Source organism: Ovis canadensis, chromosome 1 (assembly GCF_042477335.2).
Source record: "Ovis canadensis isolate MfBH-ARS-UI-01 breed Bighorn chromosome 1, ARS-UI_OviCan_v2, whole genome shotgun sequence".
Taxonomy (NCBI): domain Eukaryota; kingdom Metazoa; phylum Chordata; class Mammalia; order Artiodactyla; family Bovidae; genus Ovis; species Ovis canadensis.
Window position 1 is genome coordinate 13,708,406 of NC_091245.1, and position 12,920 is coordinate 13,721,325.

Consider the following 12,920-nt stretch of genomic DNA (forward strand, 5'->3'; position numbering starts at 1 on the left):
CCATGCTCTCCAACAAGAGAAGCCACTGCATTGGGAAGCCCTCGCACTGCAATGAAGAGTGGTTTCCACTTGCTACAACTAGGGGCTTCCCAGGTGGCTCAGCGGTAAAGAAGCTGCCTGCCATTGTAAGGAGACAGAGGAGATGCAGTTTCGATCCGTGGGTCAGGAAGAGTCCCTGGAGGAGGAAATGGAAACCCATTCCCGGATTCTTGCCTGGAAGATCCCATGGACAGAGGAGCCAGGCGGGCTAGAGTCCATAGGGTCACGAAGAATCGGACACGACTGAGCAACTGAGAGCGCACGCACCCATACCGCAGCTAGAAAAAAATTGCATAGCGAAGAAGACCCAGCAGAGCCAAAAACTAAATACAATAAAATCTAGGAAAATACAGGCTTTGGTCCCATCCCCAGCCCTCAGATCCTGCATCAGAGGCTCCTTGATGGGGCCCTAGACATCTGCCAGTTTCTCCAGTACCACATGATTCTAAAGGCCATTAAGCTTTTAGAACCACTCTCCTAGAAGGAAACACACTTTGGGAAATGCTACAATGGACTGAATACATCTCCAACTTTCATGCTCTGTATTTGAACATGGATACGGATGCTGTAAGAAACAACATGTACATTTATTTAATTGTTGCCAAATTCTCACAGTTTTGTTCAGCATTAGTGTTCTTGATGGGGAAGGGGGCTGCTAAAAGTACAGCTACCCTCCGGGGTGGGGTCAGTGGGATGTTTTGAAATTAACAAGGGGTTCTCACCTCCCCAGATGTTGGCCCAGGACAGGCAGAGGCCAGCTAAAGCAGGGGTTCTCTATCTGAGCTCTGTGCAGCCTGGGGGTTGTGTAGGGGCCTCAGAAACTATGGAGAGGGGAGGGGAAAGGTTACTGCCCATTCTCTGTCTCAATCAGGGTAGTGTTACTGTGATTTGTCCAAATTGTGGTTGAAAATACGGTTTGACTGCTTAAAAAAAAATAAGTTTGCTGACGGCGGTTGCAATCCCTCTGATTGTCAAAGGAAGGGTCTGTGACCCAGAGAGGGACAGAGACTTCTCTATGGTCACCCAGTAGGCCCGGGGTAGAATCGAAGGAATCTCCCTGGCCGGCACTTGGCCCAGATCACCGTGCAGAGTGTCAAGGCTGTTAAGATGCAGCCCACGGCCGGTGTGACCAAAGTCAGCTGTAAGTCAGAGCCGGACGCAGCCTGGGGAGAGCCCCAGCCGTCCTCCTTGGGGTTGACCTCCCTCCCTGGCCTCGCTGCTCCTCTCCTCACTGCCTTTTCCGAGCACCTAAGCATATGTATGAAGCGGAAATCAAACGTCTGCCTCGGACTTGACAGAAGTGCTGAACTAAGAGCCATATAATGTCCTCTGCTGAAGGACATCACCTTGTCAAGATAAAGCTTGGTAAACGCGCCGCAGGAAGCCGGGTTTCCAGGGCAGGATCATGTATATTCATGGGGGCTCCAGCCTGCCCACGGCCCCACCCCCGGCTCCCCGCAGCCCACTGACCGGCCTGGGCAGCCCTGGAGGAGGTTTGGAGGCCAGGGCACGTGGTTTGTCCACTGCCCACCTCTTACTGGGCACGAGTGCTGGGGGAGGCTCATCTCTCACCTTCACAGCTTTCAAGCCCTAGTTTCTGTTCACAGCCCTCCTGCTAGCTTTCTCTATGCTCTCCAGCTTTGGGGACCTGGCAAACATCCAGAAAAGCACTGGGCATGGCAGTCAAGGCCCTTTGTGAGTTATCCTGGGCCTCCCCACCTCCTTGCCCACAGCATCTCCATGGACTGCTCCCAGGAACCACATGGAACTCCCTTCCTTTGTCCTCACCTTCACACCCCCTCTCAGTGAGGTCCCCTGCCTGGAATTTCCTCCGCCCTCTGCTTGGTTAGCCTCCATGCTCCTCCAGGGCCCAGGTCACAGCATCACTTCCTCCTGAAGCCCTTCCTGCCCATCCAGACTGATTCGTCGTTCCCTTCTCTTAGCCACCCGGCATTCTGGCTCTCCCTTCACCTCTTACACTTTAAATTCTTGTGTGTCTCTTTCCTAACTTTCCACTGAGAGCTCCTGGAGGTGAGGGAAGCACCCCAAGAGTCCAGTCTCGGCCCTGGCCTAGAGTAGGGACCAGTAAGCGTGAACTGATGCTCTGCTTACTATGCTGGTGTGTATTCATCTGTCATAACGAAGCAGCACAGGCTGGGCGGCTTCAGTAACAGAAATATCTTGTCTTGCAGTTCTGGAAGCTGGAAGTCTGAGGCCAAGGTGTGGGCAGGACTGGTTCCTCCCGAGGCCTCTCTCCTTGGCTTGTAGGGGCTGCCTTCTCCCTGTCTGGCTGTTCATGATTATGTCCTAATGTCTTCTTTTTTCCCTTAAATATTATTTATTGGGTGCACTGGGTCTTTGCTGCTGTGCGTGGGCTTTCTCTAGTTGCAGCAAGCGGGGGCTACTCTGGCTGTGGTGTGTGGGTTTCTCGTTGCAGTGGCTTCTCTTGTTGCAGAGCACAGACTCTACGGCTTGCAGGCCTCAGTGGTTGCAGCACGGGGGCGCAGTAGTTGTGACTTAAGGGCCCTAAAGTGCAGGCTTGGTAACTGGCGCCTAGGCTTAGTTGCCCCATGGCATATGGGATCTTCCTGGATCAGGGATCAAACCAGTGACCCCTGCATTGCAAGGTGAATTCTTAACCCCTGGACCACCAGAGATGCCCCTAATCCCCTCTTCTTATAGGACACCAGTCATACTGGGTTAGTGCCCAAGCCAAAGATCTAATTCTACCTTAATCACCTCTTTAAAGACCCTGTCTCCAAATACAGCTGCATTCTGAGGTCTTGGGAAAAAAGAATTTCTGGGGACATGATTCAGCTGATAACACTGTATAACAAAATTACCCCCCTACTTAACAGCTTAAAACAGCAGTTTTATTATGCTCATGGATTCTGAGGGTCAGGGTGTTGGACAGGACACTGCAGAGGTGACTTGTGTCTGCTGCATGATATCTGGGACCTCAGCGAGGACAACTCAAGGATTCTGGGGGCCAGAATCCTTGGAAAGCTCCTTCATCACCAGTCTAGCATGGGGGCAGTGATGCCACACAGAATGGGATCGGGACTGGAGTACCTCTTCCATGTGTCTGGGCTTCTTCCTGGCATAGCAGCCTCTGGGGACTTGAGCTTCATCCCTGGCAGCTCAGGTTTCCAGGAGCAAAGTTTCCAGTGAAAAAGGTGGAGCCACATCATTGGCTTCCCAAGTAGCTCGGTGGTAAAGAACCCACCTGCCAACGCAGGAAACACAGAAGGTGTGGATTCAGTCCCTGTGTCAGGAAGATCCCTTGGAGGAAGAAATAGCAACCTGCTCCAGTATTCTTGCCTGGAGAATCCCATAGATAGAGGAACCTGGGTGGCTATAGTTCCATGGGGTCACAAAGAGTAGGACATGACTGAGCATGCAAGCACATCACATTTTAGGATCAGGCTTAGGGTCCTATAGCGTCATTTCCCTTCTATTCTATGGGTTGATGCAGTCACCAGCCCACCTGGCTGCAAGGGGAGGGGAATTAAGCTCCACACACTTGTGATGGGGCACTGATGAGGCCACCCTGAAGAAAACATGTGCGAAGTGGGACATGGTGCCATTTTTTGGAAAATGAAAGTAGACAGAATTCAAAGGGACACTTTGCAATCACCATTATGGATGGGGCATGTTAAAGTGGGTTGCAGTCAGAGGAAAACAAGGCTAGTTCTCTTGTTTTGCTTGGAATATTCTTTGGCACATATACATGTTTTGGGGATCAGTGCCTTTAATCTTCAGGTTTATCTGTTGTAATGACCACATGTATCAGCCGCTAGCTGTGTGGCTTTGGAGGTCAGTGAATTATTTCTCACAGAGCACGCAGCACAGGGTCTGACAAATACCCATGATTTTGAGTTCCCTGTGGGTTCAGCACTTAGAACCATCTGCTTATTTGATCAGCGTGAATTTTTTCAGGGCTTTCGAGGGGCCCACACTTTGTTTAGGAATAGATCTATCACTTACGCAGTAAACAGCACCTGTGGATTTTGTCATTCAGCAAACACTGTCTTTGTTCAGTCATTCAACAAACATGGTTACAGTATCCACCCTGGGGAAAGCAGGAACTCTGGGTAGAGAGGGCTGCTCTCCAGCTAATGCTCTGCTCAAGATGCATCGGGCAGAATTCTAATAGCATCCATGTGTTTCATTTTGCCCATTACGACACCATTATATTTTAAAGCTTGTCTTTCTAACCCTCCCATTTTTCTTCTAGACTGCACTCCTGCTCTATGGCTCTAGTTTCTCTAACCATTAGGAAGGTATTATAGTTACTGGAGATTCATCTATCATTTTATGAGTCTCTTTCAAGAGAGGAAATAACAGGTTGTTTCGACTGTGAAGTGATGGCTCACAAAGGCCTGTGGAACAGGCGTCTTGCTCCCGGGGGATCAGCCAAGTGGTGTTTATCTTTGACACAATAAGCAAAAGATCGGAAATGATTACAACAAATGGCAGAGTAAACAATCCATTCGCTGCAAAGGGCACCTGCCCAAATGCCGGAAATTGGATCCACACACAGCTGCCAGCTCCAGACTGTGGGCCTGATGGCTCCATCACGCTCTGCGGGATGCGGTGGGTGGCAGGGTGCAGAATTGTCCCATCCCTGCGTGAAAGGCTCTGGCAGGAGGGCCCCAAATCTTGATCCCTTTGGGAATCTCCTTGTCCTTAGGCCCAAGTCCAGCCTCCTTTCCTGACTCAAAAAGCTCTCATGACCTTGGGACTGTTTGGCCCACTGCTTTGTCCCCATTGCCTGGCATAAACCAGACACTCAGTAAATATTTGTTGGCAGAGGGAGTGAATAGTCTGGCCCCTGCCTGCCCCTCCAGCTCTGTCTCCTGCCTCCCTCTCCTTACACTCTTCTCTGAATTGCCTTTAGTTCCTCGCATGCAGCCTACTCTACTTTTTTGTTCTGCCTTTGCACATCCTGCTCCTCTGCTGGGAACCCTCTCCTTCACCTCTTCCTGGTTGCATCCATACTCACTTTAGGTCTCAGCTCAGATTCCCCTTCTTCCAAGAAGCCTTCCCTGATCCCATTGCCCCCAGGCCCACTCACCCTAAAGGCTGTTTATATAGCACATTCTTTTTTGTAGCCCCTTGTCTATGTTCCCACTGGGTTGTAAGCTCTTGAAGAACGGCAATGGTGTCTGTTTACTGCCAAACATCTTTGACTCCTGCTCCCCTTCTGTAGGGCAAAGCTTCTTTGAGGAAGCAGCTGCCTGGATAGGGACTATGGAACCCAACCTTCCATCCACGTGGTTGCCTTTGGCAGTGAGATGCGAGTGGAAGTGGTATGTGTCCCTTCTGGACCAAAGTGATTAAGTAGAGGGCAGTCCTTCACATGCTCTCCCCTCCCTCTCTCTTCTGTCAGCCGCAAATGATCTACTGAAGGGCTCTGAGGAAGCCCCCAGGAGAGATGACCAAAGGGAATGTCCGCATTGGATTTCGCATGAGTGCAGCATAAGCCCTTACTAGGTTAAGCCGCTGTTATTTGGAGAATGCTCACTTTAGCAGCTGGTACTAATTGACCAGGGGCTTCCCAGGTGGCTCAGGGGTAAAGAATCCGCCTGCCAAGCAGGAGACATGGGTTTGATCCCTGAATCGGGACTATCTCCTGGAGAAGGAAATGACAACACACTCCAGTATTCTCGCCTGGGAAATCTCATGGACAGAGCCTGGTGGGCTGCAGTCCGTGGGATTGCAAAGAGTTGGACATGGCTTAGTGACGAAACAGCAGCAGCAGCATTAGTTGACCAATTTACTGCTTTGTTTCAACACATACTTCTTTTTTTAATTTAAATTTTTTATTATTTTTAAGTTGAAATGTAATTGATTTACAATGTTGTGTTATTTTCAGGCATACAGTAAAGTGATTCAGTCACACATAAATATATGTATAAGTTGACTCTTTTTCAGATAATTTTCCCTTATAGATTATTACAAAATATTGAATATAGTTCCTTATGCTATACAGTAAGTCCTTGTTGGTTATCTATTATATATATAGTAGTGTGTATACATTAATCCCAAACTCCTAGTTTATCCCTTCTCCTTCCCTCTCTCCTTTGGAAGAAACCATAATTTTGTTTTCTATGTCTGTGGGTCTATTTGTTTTGCATACAAGTTCATTTGTATCATTTTTAAAAGAATCTACGTGTAAGTGATATATGGTGTTTGTCTTTATCATTCTAGCTGACTTTGCTTAGTACGATAACCTCTGGGTCCATCCATGCTGCTACAAATGGCAGCATTTCATTCTTTTTTGATGGCTGAGTAATATTCCTTTGTATATATGCACTACATCTTCTTTATCCATTCATATGTTGATGGACATTTAGGTTGCTTCTATGTCTTGGTTTCAACATGCATTTGTCAAAACTAGAATTTCCTGGCCACATGGCTTTACAGTGGGTCTGCCCAACCCCCAACCCACTGGGCCCAGCATTTCCCAGGAATCCACAGTTTGGCTATGGAGAGGAGTTTGAGAATCAGTTCACATCATGGAAGGCAACCATTTGTTAGACTAAATAGACTGAGATGTGTACCACTGGACAACATACAGATATTTGGTTGTGGACAGAAATGGCATTATTCAACATAAGGTGTCTTAATTAAAGTAGACAAATTATAGCCTTTGATTTAGCATATTAGATAGGGTAAGTGTTACTCTCTCCTTCAACCCATGTCCCATTAATTTCTATAGATCCCATAGGCCTTTTCCATTTGTCCACCCTCTCCACTGCCCAGTCTTGTGTTAGTCCCTTTTATCTCTCAACAAAACCATCCAAGAACCTCTGAACTGGTCTTCTCCTCTCTACATTTAGAGGAGAGGAGTTTACTATCACCTACATCACAGCCATATGATTCTTCTAAGACCCAGAGCTAACCTCTTGGCCACCTGTTGCGTTCAGGGGAAACCATACTCCATACCTAACATTCAAAGCCTTTCAAGGTACGTCTCCTGCTTCTCTCCCATCTTTCCCCGAGTCTCCATCCACACAGCGTTTCAGAGACTCTGAGCTCCTCTTCTTTGTGTCCTGGGCATTTCTGCATCCGTGGTTTTCCTTCCACCAGTACATGGCCATGTTTCAATGTTCCACCCAAATGCTGCCTTTTCCAGGGAGCCAAGCCGGATTTTCCTCTGAAATCCCACAGCCACTGAGGACCTCCCTTATCCTGGGTGTCTCTGAAAGCACAGCCTGAAGCACAGTCTTGAGAGTGTTTAGTTGGAAAGTGGTGCCAGCAAGCAGGTGCGAAGGTTCAGGGGAGTGAAATGGGGAAGGAGGGGAAAGCAAACACAGGATGGATTGCTGAACTGGCCACCATTCCACGCCTTAAGGAATCAGTCTTAGGGCTGTCTGCCTGGGGGAATGAAAGGAGGCCCCTCTTCCAGGTGGGACATGTGTGTCCGGAGCGGGTTCTCTCTGTTACCTCTCCCTGTGATGTCAGAGGAAGACAGGACAGGAAGTGAGAGGCACGTGTCATACCTTCACATCTGGTTCCTTCAAGTTACACCTGCGGGAAGCTGGTCAGAGTCTGTGCAGAGCTGGTCACTCTGAGTTTGTTGGCATGACAGAACTGCCAAGGTGTCTTGAAGTGGCACCTGAGAGGTGTCCAGTACACAACCCTTCATTCAGCCTTCCTGTTAGGACAGTTTTTATGTACATATTGTTTTCTCTAATCTGGTGAGTCTTTGAAGACAGGTACTGTATTTTATCCCCAGTATTCAGTATGGGTCCTTATACATAATTGGGCTCAAACATGTTGAATAAATGGATGAGAAGTTTCGAATGATTGTTTTTCTCTGCAGAGGAAAAACCTATAACACACACAAGGAAAAGCCTCCTTCAATCTGAGTTTTTGAAGAGTGTGAAGTGGGGTAACTATATCCAGAGAAAACCCTGAACAAAACAATAATAGTAGTAATTAACAATAGTAATGTGTTGCAAAGAGTCAGACATGACTGACTTTCATTTTCACACTTTCACTTTCAATAATAATAATAGCTGATATTTACTTGATCCTTACTATGTGTTTAAGCACTGTATGTGTGTTTACTTGAAATAACCCCCAAATAAATTATTATTATTCTCATTCTAAAGATGGAGAAATGGAGACAGAGGTTAAATAACTTGCTCAAGGTCTCATGGTCATGAGCAATAGGGCTTGGATTTTGGACCTGGCTAGCATTCTGATGCCCATATCTGGGTGCACACCCACCACAGGGTAGGGGGGCTGCCTGGGACGTCCTTACAACCCAGATCCTGGAAGTTGGGAGGGGCAGGGAATTCGTAGTGTTTATTTCTGCTAAAGCTCCTAATAAAGTGTGCAAATATGTGTTACATTTTTATTAGGTCCTGTGTTTGCCCACAGGTTAGGGACAAAGTGTGGGATTATATCTTTTAAGTGTTTGCCTCTCTTTCTCTTTTCTCACAAACCAGTAAGGAATAGAGAAAATTATTTAAATAACAGGCAGGAGTAGGAAATGGCAACCCACTCCAGTATTCTTGCCTGAAAAATCCCATGGACAAAGGAGCCTGGTGGGCTACAGTCCATGGGGTTGCCAAGAGTTGGACAAGACTGAGTGACTGAGCACAGCACGATTCATACTATGTGTATGATAGTCTAAACTGCTGAGTCATGGCCAATTTTCCATATTTAATATTCAGTGTGATGTGGAATCTATGCTAGGTCTCTCCACGTGTGACACTGGCATCTTCTCCAGTGCTATTGCTTCTTTCACTGGAGAATGCTTGCTCCATTTAGAGAAGACTCCACCCCATTGGGAAAAATCAAAATGTGGCCATTCAGAGTGGAAAAGCTACATTTAAAAGGAAACTGCAACTCAAGGACTTCAGGTTAAATAGAGTTATTCTTGGCTTTCCACCTCAGGTGCCAAGTGTTGTTAAACCCCCACCAAAAAGGGTGTCCAAATGAAAAAGCCCTCACCTTAATCAGAATTCCAGTAATGATTCTTCAAATTATAGGATAATTGATAAATTCTGTTAATATTTTAACCTGTAATCCATGAATTTCGCTTATTCATCTCCCTGTTTCATTGGCTTACTAAATCAATAATTGAGTTATTACTGTGTTTTATGTAACCTTTTGGGTCTTGGAGATACAGCAGTGAACAAAATAGACCAAATCCCTGCTCTTGAGTACTCCCTTTCTGATAGGAGTATTGACCTACTTTCTCCGGAAAGAGAGTTATGAGTCAAATCTAAATTATGTCTTTTAACCTAGGCCCAATTGAACTATATCTAATAGTAAATCCTTAGTAATATTAATGTTTGTTATGTTTTTATATTTTTATAATGATAATGTAAGATTTTCTTTACGTTTGATGCTTTAATCATTTAAATAGTTTTTGGAATACTTATTCTGGAAGAACAGACTTCACTCCAAAGAAAGGAGAACAAACATCATTTGAACTTAATAATTTTCTGTACCTAACTGGGTCAAAAATATAGATTATTATATTCATAAAAAAAATAACAGGCAAAGAATATTCACAGAAGATGAAATAAACAATCAATAAGGGAATAGAAGTTTTACTTAACTTGTAAACAAAGAAACATAAGTTAAAACAGTAATATGCCTTTTCCCCTGTAACAAAAGCAGATTGCTTCTTTTCCTAGTGAGTGATTGTAGCCTGGATTGGCAAAACCCCAAAGAACAGTTTCTCCCATTCACTGCTGGTGAGTCTTTCCAGGGGTAATTTGGCAATATGAATCAGAAGCCTTAAAAATTTGCAGGTGCTTTGATCCAGCAGTTCCCCCTGGAACAGATCCTAAAGAAACAGTCAAGGATATACATAGAGATTTAATTAGAAGTATATTTACCAAAACATTGTTGATGCTACTGAAAAAGTTAAAGCTATTTAAGTGTCTATCAGGCTGGTTACACATCACAGTGGATTGCTAGGTAGTCACTGAAAATGACACAGGCAGACCTCAGAGACACTGTGGGTTCTGTTCCAGGCCAATGCAATAAAGTGAATATCACAATAAGGTGAGTCACATGATGTATCATCTCAAAGTGCATATAAAAGTTATATTTATACTCTATATTTATACTATTATATACTGTAGTCTGTTAAGTGTCTAATAGCATTATGTCTAAAAAATGATGTACATACCTTAATTTTAAAATACTTTATTGCTAAAAAATGCTAACTATCTGGGCCTTCAGTGAGTTGTGATCTTTTTTCAGTAGTAACATCAAAGATCACTGATCACAGATGACCTAACAAATATAATAGTAATGAGAAAGTTTGAAAAATTGTGAGATTCAGCAAAATATGACACAGAGACACAAAGTGAGCAAATGTTATTGGAAAAATGGCATTGATTGACTTGCTCAATACAGGGTTGACACAGAACCTCAATTTGTTAAAAAAAAAAACAAACAAAGCCATATGCAATATCTGTGAAGTACAATAAAACAAACTACAATGAAATGAGGTATATGCCTGTGATATTTTATGGCATGGAAAGAGGCACATGATAAATATCACAAGAGAAAAAAGTAGGTACAAAACAGATAAAGCATTGGAAGCAGTAAGCCATGTACATAAATAATTCAAACATGAGAGCTCAGAAGGACCCCAGTTAGCCTAGTACCATAAGAGAAAGAAGGCATAGACTCTAGACCCAGGTTGGCCGGATTCAATCCCCCGCTCTGCTAGACACTAACTGTGTGAGCTTGGATAAGTGCCTCAGCCTCCCTGTGCCTTAGTTTTCTCATCTGCAAAATGGGGATTCATCATAGCACCCACCTAAATAAGTCAGCATATGGAAAGTGCCTAGAAGCTTGCCTGGCATCGAGTAGGCAGAATGTGAGAGTTTGTTAAACAAAAATGTGCAGTGTCCTATCAGAAATATAAGACCTACACCTCCCTGGAGGTCCAATGGTTAAGAATCTGCCTGCCAATGCGGGGGACATGGGTTCAATCCCAGGCCAGGGAAGAGTCCCCATGCTGTGGGCAACCTAGCCCAAGTGCCATAACTACCGAGCCCACTGCTGAGCACCTACTCTAGAGCCTGTGAGCCACAGTTACTGAAGCCTGTGTGCTCTAGAGCCCGTGCTAAGCAAGAAGAGAAACCACCCAATGAGAAGCCCGTGCACCTCAACTAGAGAGTAGCCTGCATGCAGCAATGAAGACCCAGTACAGCCAAAAATAAATGCATAGATAAATTAAAAAAGAGAAATATAAAGCTTGCAGAGAGAAATTGTTGTTTTGCAGGACATGGGGGCCAGCCTCAGAGAGGTGAAGGCACCTGTTTGGGTCTCGAGTGATGTGAAGGACTTCCAGGGGTGGAGAAGGAGCCAGTTGAAGGCATTCCTTCCCCTAGCTTTCCCTAGGAGGCCAGCTTGGAGGCTTTCCCTGAAGGCAGGCTGGGAAGGTCCTCTCCATGGAGCCACCCTGGGCCATAGAGTGCACATGGCTATTGGGGAACTGCCAGTCTTACCATGGCAAAGAAGGCTTTTGGTCTCTGGAGCAGCTTCACCCTGCTGCCTGGGCCAGGGTTTCTCTTTGTCTGTTTGTGCATGGCATTTCCAGTTTTGCTGAATGGAGCAGGATTGTGAACTAAGTTCTAGGACAGAAGGTTAGAACTTCTTTTAAGAAATATGCGTGTTTTTTAAAGAAGTGAATTTTATTCCATAGTGATTATGTTTTACCCAAGTTTCTGCTGAGCCAAAGTTTTGGAATTACATTTATCTTACAGAATTCTTAGAATTCAGAGCCTAAAGTGACCATTCAAATCATGCAATTATTGGATGGAGAGACGATGCCAAGAGACTGGAAAGTCCTACTCAGGAGGTCATGACAGAACTGGGGCCAGGGTCCAACAGTTGAGTGTGTGAGGGCAAAGCTATGACCCCTGTGCTGGAGTCAGGGGCAGAGGCAGATTTTAGCTCCACTACAATTTACAGGCAAACCTGTCCAAAATCCACGTGGGCTGCATGGAGGTGGTGAGCTCCCCATTGCTAAGAGTGTGTAAGTTGAGACTGGAGGACTCTTGGGAAATGGTGCAGCTAGATTAATTGACTTTTGAATTTTCTTTAGGTTCTGAGATTCTGTTGTGCCATGATCTTTCATCTTTTTTAAAAAAAAGTTAATCATTTTAACACACTGTTTTAAACATGCAGGCATGAAGGTGAAGATTATTTGAGACATTCATTATTCACCATTCAGAATTAAGAGGTTAATATTTTGCTCTATTTGTTGTAGCCCTCTATTCATTTGAGTCTTCCCTGGTGGCTCAGATGGTAAAGCATCTGCCTGCAATGCAGGAGACCCGGGTTCGATCCCTGGGTTGGGAAGATCTCCTGGAGAAGGAAATGGCAACCCACTCTAGTACTCTTGCCTGGAGAATCCCACGGATGGAGGAGCCTGGTAGGCTACAGTCCATGGGGTCGCAAAGAGTCAGACACGACTGAGCGACTTCACTTTCACTTTCTATTCATTTACTAAGGAAGAAAAATCACAGATATAGCTAGTCTCCACATTTTCTTTCCTCCACAGAGGTAACCATTAGCCTAAAGTTGTTTGTTTGAAAAAAGTCACTCCATACCAGTTTTCATATATATAAAGCACGTGTATGTATCTATAAACAACATGTAGCATTGCTTTTTGTGTTCTTACAATTAACCCCAGTTGTATCATATTGATGGGGTTCTTGCACCGCCATACTGATGGTGCAGCTGATGTTTTTCATTTAATATTGTTTTTGAGACTTAACCATGTTGATGCCTGAAACTTTAGTGCATTTATTTCAGCAGCTATATAATAATTCATTGTATCAGTGAACTGCATTTGATTTGTTTATTCTCTATTCTTGGACATTCAGATT

The 12,920-nt window shown here is 45.0% G+C and overlaps 1 non-coding gene across 1 annotated transcript; it reads left to right on the plus strand.

The window, feature by feature from the left end:
• The first annotated feature begins 12,318 nt into the window (after positions 1-12,318).
• TRNAC-GCA (transfer RNA cysteine (anticodon GCA)) lies at positions 12,319-12,390 on the plus strand. Its single transcript has one exon. It is a non-coding gene; the product is annotated as a tRNA-Cys (tRNA).
• The last annotated feature ends 530 nt before the right edge of the window (positions 12,391-12,920 follow it).